This window comes from Bactrocera dorsalis, chromosome 1 (assembly GCF_023373825.1).
Source record: "Bactrocera dorsalis isolate Fly_Bdor chromosome 1, ASM2337382v1, whole genome shotgun sequence".
Classification (NCBI taxonomy): Eukaryota; Metazoa; Arthropoda; class Insecta; order Diptera; family Tephritidae; genus Bactrocera; species Bactrocera dorsalis.
This window is the reverse complement of record NC_064303.1, coordinates 81576295-81591388: the sequence shown is the minus strand read 5'-3', so window position 1 is coordinate 81591388 and position 15094 is coordinate 81576295. Positions and strand designations below refer to the sequence as shown.

General features: G+C 35.2%; 1 protein-coding gene across 5 annotated transcripts in view; it reads left to right on the top strand.

Annotated features, from left to right (window-relative positions):
- The first annotated feature begins 2398 nt into the window (after positions 1–2398).
- LOC105228719 (uncharacterized) overlaps positions 2399–15094 on the top strand; it is a 76730-nt gene continuing 64034 nt past the window's right edge. For 3 of the 5 annotated variants that reach the window (XM_049446457.1, XM_049446456.1, XM_049446455.1), the window contains exon 1: positions 2399–2792. The gene's annotated coding sequence lies outside the window, so the exon portion shown is untranslated. The remainder of the gene's footprint in view (positions 2793–15094) is intronic. The other 2 variants (XM_049446458.1, XM_049446454.1) reach the window with 1 other exon arrangement.

Below are 15094 nucleotides of genomic sequence, written 5' to 3'. Positions count from 1 at the left end.
TGACCTAGCCAACGTAGCCGCTGCGAATTAAAAGCTGAACAATGTCAATGTCGTCGTATGTTTCGTACAGCTCATCGTTCCATCGAAAACGATATTCGCCATAGCCCACGCGTAAAGGACCATAAATCTTTCGCAGAACTTTTCTTTCGAAAACTCACAACGTTGACTCATCCATTGTTGACATCGTCCAAGCCTCTGCATCATACAGCAGGACGGGGATTATGAGTGACTTATAGAGTTTGGCTTTTTGTTTGTCGATAGAGGACTTTGCTTCTCAGTTGCGTACTCAGTCCGAAGTAGCACCTGTTGGCAAGAGTTATCCTGCGTTGGATTTCTAGGCTACCATTGTTGGTGGTGTTTACGCTGGTTCCAAGATAGACGAAATTATCTACAACTTCAAAGTAATGACACGTGAGTGCCAAGTCGCGAGTGCGACGACTATTTGTTTGATGACAGGAGATATTTCGGATATTTCGTCTTGCCCTCGTTCACTGCCAGATCCATTTGTTTTAAATTCATCCAGAAGTTCGAAAACTTTTATATTAGATATAAGAGGCTAAAAGAAGTATTGACCCGACTCAACCCATTTGTAACACACAATCATACTACTATCAGGAAAAAATTCACTCTGAATTTCAATTAAATGTATATCTCACAAAATAAATAAATGTACCTAATACTTATAAAGATTTTCGAATTTCCGAATGAATTTATACTGGACATCTTCCTTAGATTCCGATCCGCTGGTTGATATTTTACATCTCAAGGCCGGGTTGTCAGACTATTTCATCCACTTTCACAGTATCGAAGAACTGTAGAAGTTCTTTTAATATTTCCCTAGACGAATTTGGTTGTTGTAGTTTTACTGATTGAGGAGATATGTGCATTAAAATATTTATAGAGCGAAGCCACGCCCACTTTTTCGAAAGAGACAAAATGTCTTAAATATATGAATACGCTTTTATTGGAAAGAAATTGAAAAGCGATTGAATTCTTCGGTTTGAAAATACTAAAATGCGATGTAAGTCTCCAACGTTTCTAGGATAATTGAACTCTTTACTCGCACAATATCTCAGATGTAACATAAAATAATATATGTAAGTTTTTATTTTAATATTATAAAAAAAGTACTAATTAATTATATGAGCACAAGCGTATATTCATCTCACCCTAAATATGGCGGTACAAGTTGTTTTCTTTGACATTCACAACCCGAAAACCAAGTAGTGATCCCACCACCACAATTTTTTTAGTTTCAAGGTAGAAAACTAAAATCTTTTAATATGTTTCGGGTTATATTATTTTCTACTTAATCAAATTGCTTTGTTTTTCTATTCATGGTAACTTAAGTTGCAAAGGAATTTTAATAAAAGTAGCAAGTTTATGAAACTTCGAAATCAAACATTAAAATAAAGGGAAGGGTTGAAGCGTTTATGAGAATTACAAATACTGATAATTCAATATTACTAAGCTATACAACCTAAAGAAAGAGCGCCAACATGAAAAACTACTTAATTTGGAGGATATCTGCGGCACTACTCACTACTTTAATGAAAAAGATAGAAAAGTGCTTTACAACTCCCATATTTTTGAAGCCATGGCGAGGGTAAAATTTCGCTCCTGAGGATTACACAACAGACTGTAATGCCCAAAATTAAATTTCCAGGCAACAAAATTAAGTTTCCTTTAATTGGAAATTCCTATAGAATAATGATGAATAGTTAATGTTATGAAATCTTAAATTTAAATTTATTGTTATGACGCCGAATTTGGCCGACTTAAATACTTCTGAACGTGCATTCTGTGGTTTGGATATACTTGGATTCCTTTCGCGCTTTTGCTTCTGTGGAATAACAGATTAACGAAAATAGTCACAAACCAAAAGCAATTGGGACTTCTTTAAAGTAATTTTTTAAATAATTTCTAAATGTTTTAATTCTATGGTGACTGTTATAATTTTTTCTTAAATCAAAAATTGATCATACCAAGAAAATATTTACTTGCAATTTAAATAAAAAACGCCTACGCCATAATAATTACTCAAACTTAACAAAAATTATAACTGAGTATTATAGCCTTTGAGCAATAGCTACTCTCTTCTCAGTTCCCATAAAACTCTCATGCACCACTCACTACCTCTCATTGGGAAACTGTCACTTCCAGGACACTTTTCTCTTATACTAGCTCTCACGAAAAATTCTTAACATTGTACTCTATTCGCTCTGTTAAGCTCGCGCTTCCCACAGACCAATTGAGCTTTCCATTCTCTTCTCCCGGACTTAAGGACACAGGACGAAGGAGAACAACAAAAATGAGTTCGGTTGCTTTCAAAGTCCATAACAAATGGTGTATTAGTGCAGGCAAACGACATTTGGTGGCGCTGTAAGCATTTCCCAAGTTTTTTTAGTCACAATCTATACTTCTAACGGTTCGCATGTTGCTTTGTCACGCTCGTCGCGAAAATAAAGGCACACAGGCCATTCTAGTGAATAGTAAATGTGTCGTCTAACTAAAGTTGCAAGTGCAATATTCACGTAAAACGAAAGTTGAAAGCGCTAAATTCGTACATATTCTCATGTAAATAAATGTGTTGGTGTGAAAATAAAGCAGCACGAGAGGCAGGCGGTGTGTAATGAGAGCAATGGCAGTGCGAGACACCTCAACAAATTGCGATAATGGCAACTAAAAAGTGCAAAATTTGCATAAAGTGATAAAGTTGGCAATTTGTGTGTGCCAAAAGCAAAATGTCATACTAGAATGAGCCGAGCAAATTACGAAAAATGTGAATTGAAGTAGGTGCAAAAATAAAAACAAACAACAAAACATTATAAAAAGAAAGACCGAAAAAATTTAAATGAGAAAAAATTCCAACCGAAACGCAATCGAAGAGAGAGTGTTGGTGTGTTTGCAATTGTTGGACGTATTTATATATATTTTTTCTAACGGTACCGCCACGTGTTGTTGAACGATCGAGCCAGCGCTGGAAGTTGGCAGCATTTGTCTAGCTTTGTCATTGTGGTGTAGTGTTAGTGTGTGTGTTGCTTTAGCTGTTGCGTATTTTTGTGTAGTTTGCGGTTGTTGTCCACATTGTTTTGGTTGGTGGTTGGACGACTTTAATTAATAGTAGTGACAGATTAGGTTGTCATTCGACAACTTTAAAAAATTATCAACACGGAACAAAAACAACAGCACCAGCAGTGTCAACAAACTAATGATGTCAGTGTGTGTGTGTGTGTGCGACATAGCAAACACAACATAACTGCTGCAACAACAGTTGTTAGAAAATCCATATTACAGGTGCATGTCGGTGTAAGTGTGAGCAAACCGCACATGTACGCCACATTAATTTGGCAGAATGGCCAATTGGGACGCAACTCGCACCATATATAACCTCATTAAATAGCAGCAAAAGCGCACACCCCTCTTGAGAGTACGTGCTCCCCTTTTGCGCAATATCAATAGTTTTAAGTGCTGCATACTTTTAGGGTCATTTGAGCATACTTTAAGTTGATTTTATAAGCAATATTCTAATTTTTTTGTGACTATGGCAAATTGTTATGAATTTATTGAACTATATTTAATTGTGCGTACTAAAGAAATCATTTTTCTTTCTATAGTTTTGAGTTAGTGTTTCCAAAAGCGTTGATCCCAGTTAACCGATTTTGAATATATTATATTTAAAAACGCTTATAATAAATCAACACAAAATTTTCCTATGATTTCTTTAGGTTCGATTATTGATCAAATTCCTCTGAATAAGATTTTTTTTTTATAAATCAAAGTTATTCTACTAAGGGGTTTAATGGGTTTCCTCGTGCAAAAAAAGCAGTATTTTTTCAACAATTTTTTCTCACTTAAGAAATGAAATATTTTTTTAGAATTATTTAGTGTTAAAAACATACACTACTATTAGCAAAGAATTTCTGAAATTTGTGGAAAAAAAGATTTTAAATTTGGCCATTGCGAATCATTTTCGGTGACCCTTCGTAAAAATATGCGTCCACGTTTGCAGCATATCTCCTTACGGGATCATCTAAATTTAATAAAATACATGTTTTAGTTAAATTCTTAACTAAGAACTTGGACGATGGAAAAAAACAGAAAATTGGATTTTTATTAGACATTCGGAAAACGCGCGTCTAAAAACGGCTCGCCTCCAGCGCACAAGTTCTTTAGGCTGTATCTCCGAAACTAAAACTCGGACCAACTTGAAAATTAAGGCAATATTCCCCAGGTGTTGGAGAATATAAGAAGATCACAAAAACATAAGCCGTAAACCCAAGGAACCCTAAATTTAAATTAAAATTATTTTCACGAGTTCATTATTTTTTATTCAGAAAATAATATAGACACATATCGACTTGCTAATAGCCCCCAATGTCTCATCATCCGTACTAAAAGAAAGAAATGGCCAAAAAATGCACATTTTCAAGAAAAAATAATACCAGTTTGTAATGAGCATACCAGTTATTCTGACGACGATTGTGTATAATAAATTTGATTACATACAATAATATATATTTCAAACTCCGAACATTTTTTTGTGTCGATTTGAAGACAATCTAGGTATGTACATTGTGCTCTAAATAAAAATGATTTTATTAGTTTATAAGCTCGTGCATGCTAAAGATCTACTTACACACATTGTGTATAGTGCTAAATAATGCAAAAATAAACAATTTGGTCGAAAAGTTTTTAAAATATAGTCAAAAGACAATATTAGAAAGGTATGCAAATGATTATTTCACAAACAAAACGAGCTGTCGAACTATTTTTTCACTTATGACATCACTAACTACTTTCAAAGCAAACCCACATACAACGGTAACATAAGTAAAATTTTGTATTTTTTTCCGTTTTATATTTACATAAGTAGTCTAGAAAGCTAAATCTACGTTTAATATTCCAAGAAATTATTATATTTATCATACACAAAGATACAAAAAAAATTTTATGCAATATAAATACAAATAAATATTTTATTTTCTTTGGTATTTTAACCTAAATTTGCTCTTCAAATTCTATCTGAAATCTAATTATAAAATTAAAGGCACCGAATTGATGATCACTGTTGGCAGTTGTTTAGTTGATCTCAACTCCATCTCCGAAATATGTCTTCATAAATACTCACTCAAAGAAGTAAGGAAGGACTAAGTTCGGATGCAAACGAATATTTTATTTATACTGTTGCAACTTTCAGAAATCAAAGCCAGGAAAATACCTTAAGGTGTAAAATGTCAACTAGAGGATTGGAATCCAAGCAATTCTATATAAACATGCACTGTATACTTATAACTCATATTTGAAAAGAGCTTTGTTAGAAAAACGAAAATCATTCTACATCTGTAGTGTATGAGAGATAGGGATAATATTGACTTTATCTATTAACTATTATCAGGCCACATACTAAAACAAGGTTTCATTAAGGTAACTTACATATAATCTCAAATCATATGGAGAAAAATCACCCGGAAGTTCGAAAATCTATATATTAGTTATATGGGGCTCAGGGAGGTATTGACCCGATTCAACCCATTTTTGATACACAAAGTTACTATTACCAGGAAAGGATTCTCTCTGAATTTCAATTTTCGGTCAAAAGTCAACTATTGATACTGAGATCTATGTACATATTTGGCAGTTAGATGCTAGAACAGTTTTGGTTGAATTTTCTCAATTTTGGTCATACTCTTAAGGCACTAGCCATGCCGAGTTTTATTCTGGTATATTAATGGCTTCTTGATTTGTGTACTGGGAAGTGAAAGAATTAAATGGAATTTAAAATTGTGTTATACGGGAAAAGGCGTGGTTGTAGTCCGATGTCGTCAATTTTCACACAATCACATAGGAATGTGACAGGAATACAACAAACTAAATTCAATCGAAATAGGTCGGACGTGTCCCGAGATAAGTGATTTCACCAAAAAGTGTGCGGTGTTCACACCGGCTCTCTCTCCCTCGTCCCTTTCATATCATCGCAGAAATTAAATTTAATGTCTCTGGCGTATACATTTATTGATTTATCGGGCTTTCAACAGTACCTCTATATGAGGAGTGGGTGGGGTTGTCCTCCGATTTTATCTATTTTCACACTGCCGGTGGAAGTTCTTATAAGATTTGTACTCAAAAAATTTGGTTGTTGTAACTTCATTGGTTTAGGATATATGTATGTGGCGGGACCACGCCCACTTTTTAAAAAAATTTTGCCGACAGGTGCCTCTTGCTACTGCGATCCTGTATACTAAATTGCAGCTTTATATCTTACTAGCTCTTTACTCGCGGCTTCGCCCGCAGTGGAACCCTTAAATAAGTATGAGAGATAAAAGGTAAGGGTATAATAATAGAAATGAGTCAAAATGATAACTAAATTTTATTACTTGGCTGAGATCAACAATTTTTAAAAAATCCTACAGAAATTCCAATGAAGATTCAACACCTTAAAATATGCGTATTGAAATGCAACAAAAAATGTTAAAATATATTTCACCGGAACAAAAATAAATAATTATGAATTCTAACAATTTAAAAAAATAAAATACAGAGTGTTAATCTAGTATATTTTTGTAGACCATGTTATAAGCTTTCCCGTCGGGTGCAAATATGTGTAAATTCTGGGCATTAGATACACGTGAACAGGCTACATAAAGTTGACCATGAGAGAAGCATGGGTTTTCTAAATGCACTCCTGCTACCTGTAATGCTTGTCCTTGTGCCTTCTTTATAGTTAGTAATAGCAAAGCTGAGCTTGACGAAAAACTGAACCCTTTTAAATTTGAATGGAAAGTCAGTGGGAACAATTGGCATCCGAGGTATTATGACACTATTTCCCTTACCGACACCTGTTAAAATAGTAGCACCAAGTATGTTCTGTCCCAATTTCGTTATCCGAAGCTTTGTTCCATTACATAGCAAGGGAGCATCTAGATTTCGCATAAGCATTACTGGTACATTTAGTTTCAATTGAAGTTTATGTGACAGTACACCCGATAGTTCAAGTGAATTTAAAAACTGCACAGGATATGAAGTACTTAGTTCCGTATCTATAATTGTATCCATTGACAAATATTCCTTAATTTTTCCCTGAACCTCGTTTAATATTGCCCTTGCACACAACCACTGATCACAACACAAATTTTGTCGCAATTCCGGAAAAACATTAGCAATGAAATCCACATCACTTTCTACTAAATTACAAAATTCTCTTGACAGTAATATGTAGTCTTCAACGTCAACATCTAAACAACCGTCACCAATTTTCAACAACATTTCTGCGTAAAGTCCTGAATCCACGTCATTATGAAGATGCACTCTCATATTCGTTTTCAGGCTGAGTTTTTCAACTGTCGACCATAAGCGTGATGATTTAATTCACGCTTGAATTTAATCTGCTGGTGTCCCCCTCTGAATCACTGGGAGGGTTTGACGGAAATCAGCAGTCAATAAAACTACCATGCCATTTTGGATATACCAGATTTCCGCTTCCGTGGCATTTTCTAAGAAAAGCAGAGTAAGAATTAACATCAGCGAGTAAGAGCTAAAATAATAAAATGACTGCTAACCACAAAAATTACGGATTACCTCAAAAATTTTAATAGTATTATACTGCATGAAAATAACAATAAATATAGAAAAATTAATATTATTATGTTAATACAACTCTAACAAATAATTTCGACCAAATTAGCTATCACAAAAACGGTACTCACGGACTTTTTTTTAGATCATTAAAAGAGAAATAATTCTTTCATACATAACTTTTGTGTATCTTGAACCGCTTTCGTATCGCAAGGAACGGAAGCCCTCAAAGATAAATAATTTCCCCCGTTTTTTACACATTTACCACTGTTTCTTTGCTCCTATTGGTCACAGCGTGATGCTAGATAGCCTATAGCCTTCCTCGATAAATGGACTATCCAACACAAAAATAATTATTCAATTCTAACCAGTAGTTTCGGAGACTAGTGCGTTCAAACAAACAAACTCTTCAGCTTTATAATATTAGTATAGATTTAAGTGCTTGGTTATAGCACTTTTTATGTATAATACGCTGTACTAACTGGTTGCAAGAGTAGAAAACTATTCTAAGAACTAAGTTAGTAATTGAAAAACATGCAATCACTTGTCAAGTCGATTGGTCTTAATCATAATTTTGTTAGGCGGTACAAAAGTAGTGGTTGTTACCCTCTGTTTTGTAGTGAACTAAAACGTCAGACATTCGAAAAACAACTGAACTCAAGTGTCCGACAAGTGAAGAAGCCATATAATGAGCTTCGACTATATAAATAGCAGCAGTAAACGACTTTAAATACTCGTTTTTCATTTAATTGCACTTCAAAGTCTTACAGAAATGTATCATACCCAAACATACGTGAGAAGTATTTGCTATTTTTGCTGATTTGCTTGATTTATCCAACACAGCCCAACAGGATATCACTGACTGTTGAGGAGTTCCATTCAAGGACACTTAATGGGTACTTGAAATGCATTCGTGTATTTTACGCACGAACGGACACGTCATCGTGTTGACGAGAGAGTGTGACCTTTTTGAAAAGCAACATGAAAAAGGCTGAAGTATGTACGTATGACGAAAGAGTGAAGTACAAGCGCATATATACATATTTACTCAACCATACCCAAGGTGTTTTTAGAAGTGAGTATTGACAAAATTGTAGGATTTGTATTAAAAAGATGTACGAGTAGAATGTAGAAGTGCATAAATATAGGTTTTAACTGCCCAAAATTTGTTTGACTACAAAAACAATAAATTCCTACATGTCACATTTCGCACGACCAAGACTAAACTAGGACAGTGTCTTGCCATATATTTGCTCACGCGCCTCAACTCAACAACACAAATCTCGTGCTATACTAGTTGTATAAGGGTATCCTTCTCACTTTCCACTCTTTGTCGGTATCATTAAATTCGACTGCTATCAATTTCGCTTATCTGTGTTAATGTCAATTTAATTGCTTGCAATGGTAGGCGATATTTAATTTTATCGATCATTGTTTATGTTTATAACGTGTGACCTCAAACTGATACTTCAGCACCAACCGAGGCGGCATTAGCTGATGTTCGTAAATATGTGATAATACTAGACAAGTTCTAAGTGCTGTGACATGTAGACATGACTGCGAACAATATCGTAAAAGTAATCACCTGAACGGACATAAAAGTGAAAGCGGTAATCTTTTGACAAGGAAGTAAAAATTATGGATACGATTACACTTGATTGGGTCGATTGTTGAACATATGCAAGGCAGATACTTGGCTACTTGCCTAAAATTTGCGGTAGTTCACAGCTTATGAAAGTAGTTACGCAACACTGTAAAAGTGAGTAAGAAAGAGTCTCTATTCTAAAACGTCACAATGATTAAAATATTCGGAAAATAATAAAATATATAACAGGACTTGCTATAAATCAGGGTTTATTGATGGATCTGTAATCAACCTTAGAATTTTGTAAGATTTTCTTTAAGGAATTAGTAAAAAAGCGATAACACCGCTTGTTACTTGTTCTGATTTTTGCCACGCTTCCTCATTTCCAAACCGGATCTTTCAATAAACCCCGTCGAATGTAGATAGTCAAGATTTTTCTTTCGATATGTTATATACATTGTGACAAAAATGTACGCGGAAATGGTAATTAAATTTTCTGGGTAAATGAAATTTAAAAAAAAAATATTTTGTTAAGATTGTCCTTAATTACTTGCCAACTATAAGCGCGATTTGTCAACCAGTTTGATTACAGCAGCTGATAAAAAAAAATAAGGTGCCTGAAAATCGTCAGGCAAGTGTTAGAGAGATGACAAGCGAGTCCGTTCGCATGATTTTGGTCGACTCATCCCGATAAAGCCCAAGTTTTTTTCAAAAATATTCTCTTTTGACATGCTTGATCGTGCGAATTTCGATTTCAGATTCATTGAGAGCGTTATATTATTGCCGATTAGACATGGGCTTATAAGTTTGACAAGCAAACAAGTAAAGAATCATCGGAATGGAACCCGTCGATATGACAAATTAATTGAAGGACCTAGAGACTATCCCAAAGAGCTCCAATGAAGAGTTTTTCAAGGACTGGAAAAATTTTTGGCATTAATGTATTACATCTGATGGAGATTACTTTAAAGGCAAAAAAATAAATATTGACGAAGAATTAAATGTTTTGCATTTTATTTAAAAATACCGGTTACTTTTTTGTCACAATGTATATTTGCTATACTCTTGCAACATTTTTCTGCAAATTGTTTTCTTCTTATTAATGATAATGATGACGAGGCGAGTTCAAATCTGAGTGAGCGTATGTCGGTCGGTTTAAATTAAGATATTGAATTGTAAACTAGAAGAGGGACAGCAAGGGTCACCTGCGGGCTAAAAAACTTGATAGCTTCAAAGTTTATGTCTCCAAAACAATTAAAGCTATAATAACCAAATTCGTTCAAGAAAAATTCCTTAAACACCGATACCGACACTGTGAATATTGACGAAATCGGATTGTTATCATCATTCCACATGTAACAATATTGTAAAAACTATTAAACTCCTAACATTGTATGGAAGGTCTTCATAGAAACCGTTGCCAAATTTGGGTAAATTGCACCGCCATTTTCTAGATGAAGTCACGTATCTCGTGACCCGCTCGACCGGTTTTTACCAAAATCGGTGCATAACTATCTTCTGACATTCTTATGTTATAAAGTAAAAATTAGAAAAAATGGGCGCTTACTTCCTATATAGCAAAATTTTAAATTTAATTTAATTCATTCAATTTCCAGTCAACAAATCAAGAAGCAATCAATATAATAATATCCAACTTGCACGAATATGTAGTTTGATCAAAAATTGAACGAAAACTGATCGAGCATCTACCTTCCAAATATGTGAACCCAAGTGCCTACAGGTATAGTTGACTTTGATAACTTTTTACCGAAAATATCGCTCAGTGTGTGAAATATGTGATTGAACTAAAAACTATGCAAATTTTGTCGAACAGCCAAACGAATCAACTCAGATTTGTCCAATATTTCAGAACGATAATACAAGTAGCGATCAGCAATATTAAAATCATCACCCTTATTACTATCAAGTCTGTAAAAGAAACGTTAGCGCTGTTTTTATGTTTATATGTAATTCCTTTTTTGCGTTCTCTAAAAATTTGCTTTTTGCTGTTATCTTTTAGAATTAATCATGGTTGTGATGAACTGCGTATCAGCTATAAACCGACAAATACCTCGAGCAACTCCCTCCGAGAGACATGTAAACTTTGATACTTTACATTAAGCTCCTTTGGAGGATGGCACTTTTTGATCGAATTATTTCCTCGGTCTCTACTATCCCGTAGAAAAGCAAGGAAATTCGGTAATTGACAATTAACAGGGTTCTATTCGAACTATAAGTTTAATATTCTTAAATCACGCTTGCTTACCAACCATGGCTATTATATTTTTATTAGCAATGAACCAATCTCAAGTTCTTGTTGGTTTACTTGAGGTGTAACGAACAACAGACAGGAACGGAAGCATAGAAACCGCCTATGTGAAGCAGAGCTGTCTCCTTTTGGGAAGTCTTGGTCATTTAAGATCTTAAATGCCTACATCAAACCTTCAAATATTGGTATGAAAAACTGCGACTCTTCTTACATATATCCTCTTTTCGAGTTCTCTTGGGCAAAGTAGGAAACTTCTTTTCATGCCCTTTTTCAAGAGAAATCACTTCTAAATCAGGAGAAAAGCACAGCCATCAAATGTAAATTTCTACTTTAGAGATTTAAGGAACTCAGCAGCATTTTTGCGAAGATCGAAGTCTCTCACTATATCGCATAGGTAGCCTAGAGAAAACAATTTAGGACTATTGTCATCTTTAAATCCGAAACTTGACTTCCCCTCGGGTTCAAATACAACACCACCTTCGTCAGAACTTAGAATATCTACCAAGGTAGCAGGGGTCTTGAACACTGATGTTTCGGTTCCATGAGGAATAGGACGAATAGCTGATTGCAGATTGTGGTATGAAATTGACGCCTTCCATTTTGAATGCAATGTTCATATAATTCCAAAAATCGTAGAATGGATCTAAGATTTCTGAAGGAGCGCCTCACAAAACGTCTTTACCATTCAAAAGGTTACAAATCGAAGAGATTATGGTTTGCTGCAGAAGTATATATAAATACTCGTATTGATATAATTATGGTAAACTAATAATAAAAGATGATTTATACAAAAGCAATATTAAATATAAACTAAAGTTGTGCATCAAATGTACGGAGACTATTTCTTCTGACTCAAAAGATCGTTAACTACTTACATGTTAAAACTTTGTGTGACCAACACGCGACGTTTTACTTGGCAAATTATTTTTTTTGGGTCTCTAAAATATTTCAGTTAATATTTTGGCATAGTAGGAGGGCGCCACTCATAATTCACACTGCTCAATTGGGATCAAATCTGGGGACTGAGAGGCCGGTCCAAGAATTTGAACCCAATCTCTTGCACTAATTAAGCGCATGGAAATTCGTACAAGCATTGGAAGCAACTTCTGCAGATAGCCTACACTCTTTCGTGGCACTGTTATATTGTTTTGTTTTTTAGTTTATTGATAAGTCTAGGAGATTTTATATTTTTCGAGATTTGTCGGAAAGAAACACAGTTTTTAATATTATATATGTACATATGTATTGCTCAGTACATTTGAAGCTTCATTTTAACATCATTTAACTCTTTATAAGGTCCTTAGGTTTGTTTGACAGAGCGGAAATTTTTGATTTGATTTTTTTCAAAGCTGTGAATTTCTTGTTTTCCGAATAGCAAAAATTATTTTGACAAATAACGGAAACGTAACGGGTGGGCCATCTAACGTTTTAAATTTGAATTATCTATATTTCAACATTGGAAACGTCAAATACCATTCGAAAAGTGGCAAATATTCGGTAAAAAGTCTAAAATTTACGAAATGGGTCGCTATTTACTAGGAAAAAGCCGTCTACAGTTCGCAGATTGGGCAGAAGATCGTTTGACCGAGGATGGTCAATTTGACCGAAAAATCATCTTTTCAGACGAGGCACATTTCCACCTCGATGGTTACGTTAACAAGCAGAATTGTCGCATTTGGGGCACAGAAGACCCGCAGGTAATCGTTGAGAAGCCAATGCACCAATCACTGTATGGTGCGTATTTTGGTCTGGTGGAATCATCGGCCCATTTTTCTTCGAAAATGAAGAAGGAACCGCCGTTCGCCATGGTGAGCGATATCGCGCAATGTTTACCGAATTTTTCTTCAAGCAAACTGAAGACGAAGACTTGGACAACATTTGGTTCCAGCAGGACGGCGCTACGTGCCTTACAGCAAATGCTACACTCAATCTTTTACGCCTTATCTTTAAATTAGAATTTTATATGGCACACTCTATACCAGAATTTCAATAAAATGCTAAGCCTTATAAGCTTTTAATAATCTGCATCCTTTTTTCATCTTGATAAGAGTTCTTTCAAAAATGAAAATGTGGTGATCAATATAAATACTAACTGAATCCCTCTGATCTGGTCATTTACGGAGCCCCTTAGTTTCCAGAGGAGAAACCATCGATACCGAGACTATAGCATAATTCATAGAAATTCAAGTAGTACGAGTAGCATTTTTATGATAAATCCAGATTAATAATTTTTTTTTTTGAGGTTTGAGGGTTTATTTATACTTAAATAACATATATGTACGAATCTAAAATTGTATTATGCAACAACAATTTTCCAAACGTCATAAAGCCATGACAAAAAGGACAATACTGTTGAGCTAAAATGGCAATAACAAATTCAACCACTCATAAACACAAGCAGTCAGTATCTACTCGTATTGAGTAGCAATAACGGCGATAGTCTGAACATTTACGACATTAATGGAATGAACATATACATATATATAACTATACATGTATATGTACACGCACACATACACAAATACAGGCATCGATACTAAATGTGTATTAACAATTTATGTTCAATTAAGTGAAATTTATGATTTTTGACGAGTCGGACAGCGCGTGCCGACTGGCACGAGTAAATGACCACTTGACTGCCTAAATTGGTCAGGTCACTAGCTTCAAAGGCTGTACGGTTCGTTGGCCGTGCAGCAATGGAATAAAAATTTATGTGTGTTCGCCAGCGTTTCGTGGCAATCACAATTTAACTGAGCGGTTGACCGCCAACAACTGTGTTAGGTGGCTATATTCACGAGAGCGTGGGTAAGTGGGTGTGTGTGCGGGTGTTGAAAGGATAGCATGATGCGTGGAGAAGCTAGGAGGACCGAGCTATTACTAGGAGGAGTTGCCAACAATTCAGCGCCGTTCGCCATCCGCCAACCGATTTTCTAATGACGATTAATTGCGAGGGTTGAACCGACGAAATGCAGCGAAAGAGAATGTGACGTTGAGCGTCCATGTAGAAACAGCGGTATGCGAGAGCAGATTTGTAGAAAGTATGGTTGTTGCATTCAAAGGCTACAAGCAAGGAACAAGCTGCAAAGCATGTGACCGCAAAGATGAAAAAGGTTGTGAAATGAAAGCGAGCGAGCAAAATGCACGATTGTCTGCCTGCAGTGTCGCTGTGCAATGCAAGCAGTGCAAGCTGGCGCTAGCGAATTTATATGGCGAACATTGCTGATGCCGCTAAATTGCGATTCACATTCATGCATTTATGCACCATAATTTACGTAGCTAATGCTAATTTTGTTGTTGTTGCCATTCGTACATATTGATTTTATGGCGAGAGTTAGCAGCTGGCTGGCAGAACGCTTTGTAAGGCGTGTGGCATAATTAATCTCAGCTCGTCGTAAAATGCTGCAGAATTTATGGATGCAACCTGCAAGAACTACAATATACATATATACGGGGGTTGTTCAATAATTATAAATAATATGGTCAACTTTCAAGCTGATAAATGATTCCAAAACTCTTTAACTTGTCTGAAAAATACATTTTCTAGAGGTTTTCGACTGAAATTTCTAGCCGGCGAGTGATTTTTAAGCTAGAAAATAAAAAGGAGCTTTACAGAGCAAATTCAGGAGATTGTCGATAGGATAGCAGATCGTAGTGGAATTTTGTCA